Raw genomic sequence first — 1,985 nt, 5'->3', positions numbered from 1 at the left:
GCTTGCACTGACTGTCACTGGCACTACAGCCATGTGTAAATGCAATGTGAACACTCAATTCATACTTATGGGTATTTATCTTTCCACAATAGATTACAATTGCTTTTGACATCAGGTGCCATTGGCCCTACTTAAATAAGATCTGATCACAATGCAGGCAGGCACTTAAAGGCAACAACACTGTACAATTTCCATTGCATGATGTATTTATTGGATTATTTTGAAGCCCAGGAATACCAAGTTAAGTCTTAAATCTAATACCATTTGCTTTTAAATATCCAAAAACTTACTTACAGGTTTATGGTCAATGAAGGCCAACCGGGACTCCTCAATGCTGTGCCGGAAAAGATTTCGGCCAACTTTGTAAACCATAGGTGGAAGCAACTCAGGTAGCAGTATTTAGTGCAAGTTCCCCCTTGGCATCTGTAGGAACACACATTATTAACATGATGTGGTTTGGCATATCTGAGTTTTGGTATTTATTGGCCAAATTACCCATATTCTAAAAGTAATATTTGCAAAGTGTGATGTATATATATTTTTTTACCTAATGTCATTTCTTCTACAGGAAATTGGAGTTTATTTTCCCGTCTCAGCAGGTGTAGGATCTTGTCTGTATATATAGGCAGCTAGTTTCAAAAAGTTTTGGTGCACGCTCTCCATGCAAAACAAGAAAGTCCTGTGCAATCTAAAGTATAGAAAACAAAGTCAATAGCTGCCATACTAATATAAGATTTTTATAAAAGATTCATTTCCATTATATACACAGGATAAATTTATATTTCACTAGATACCATGCCTGGACTGGTTAGATGTTGAAACTCTTGTAGGATCTCACGTATATCTTAAGTTATTTAATTAACCTTATCCACTGTACAGTCTGTACAGGACTGTATCCTGCATGGATGCCGACACCTCGCTGAGGGGCTGAGAATTGTGTCTCAGCCATTCTTTTAGTTGTTTGGCCCTGTCTTCAGAAATAGTAGAGTCTATAAAAACACACAAAGGAATACGGTCAATGATAATATTTGTTTTGTTTTTCCAACACATTTTTCAGTTCAATTACGTATTACCTGGTATGTATGCCCTTTCAGGCTCTTTATCTTCTTGTCTTTGCGGCCTGCTCACAGATCTCCGCTTCTTTCGAATGTTCCTGAGCCTCTCTTCAAGAAATCCAGTGGCTGGATGGTGATTCCGGCCTTGGGTGTACCATATATCCTGGCAAGTAGTAAAATCGTATATAAATAGAGACTGGGCAGTTCTTTTTTCCTTTCTCATTTTCTACTACCTATTTTTTTAATTGCAGCAATTTTTTTTTTTTTTCAAAAAGTACTCACGCATCCACTGTCTGATGTGTCTTTCAAGCACGGAAAAGCCTTAATCAAAGATGAAGCCAAGGCCTTTTTGGTTTTGGAGGTAGGTCTGTAAACATAGGAAAAACACAATTAGATGATCAAACAAAATCTTTCACCATACTTGGGAACAGCCTTACCCTAGATGAGTCAAAGAGAGCACCGTTGGAAGTCATGCAAGTGTTTTTTTGAGTGGTTTCAAAACCTACACAATTATGTTATAATGAACCTGTGGGAATGCATAAGTAACAGTTTGCATGGGAAAAGACTAAAAAGACATTCAGGTTTTTTTCCTTTTCCAACTCTATTGTTGGCCAAACAGCTCTCTCTAGACCTCAAGTTGCAAGAGGTTATGGCATCACCTGGGAATCAAACTCTCGCTCTCTGGATGATAGGGTGAGCACTTTACCACTGCGCCACTCGGAGGCAGATGTGACTTGGAATTAAAAAAAATTGTCTATAAAACAAATGTGATCATACAATCCTCATCAAGGCTTTCAAGAATTGCTCTGCCATCATTTGAGGCTGTGAGAATCTGGCGGACATCCTGTAAAAAAAGAAAAAGAAAAAAAAAAACAAAAAAAAAAACACAATTTAATGATAAAGTTTTGTTACTGATTATTGCTGAAAAAC

The 1,985-nt window shown here is 37.4% G+C and overlaps 1 long non-coding RNA gene across 1 annotated transcript; it reads right to left on the bottom strand.

Annotated features, from left to right (window-relative positions):
* Positions 1 to 1,090: 1,090 nt before the first annotated feature.
* LOC128513938 (uncharacterized) lies at positions 1,091 to 1,811 on the bottom strand. The gene is made up of 3 exons (XR_008356422.1): positions 1,715 to 1,811; positions 1,338 to 1,422; positions 1,091 to 1,218 (listed from the first exon to the last, which is right to left on the bottom strand). It is a non-coding gene; the product is annotated as an uncharacterized LOC128513938 (long non-coding RNA).
* Between the last annotated feature and the right edge of the window lie 174 nt (positions 1,812 to 1,985).

This window comes from Clarias gariepinus, chromosome 26 (genome assembly GCF_024256425.1).
Source record: "Clarias gariepinus isolate MV-2021 ecotype Netherlands chromosome 26, CGAR_prim_01v2, whole genome shotgun sequence".
In the NCBI taxonomy this organism is placed as follows: domain Eukaryota; kingdom Metazoa; phylum Chordata; class Actinopteri; order Siluriformes; family Clariidae; genus Clarias; species Clarias gariepinus.
The sequence above is the reverse complement of the archived record's forward strand: the minus strand, read 5'-3'. Positions and strand labels throughout refer to the sequence as shown.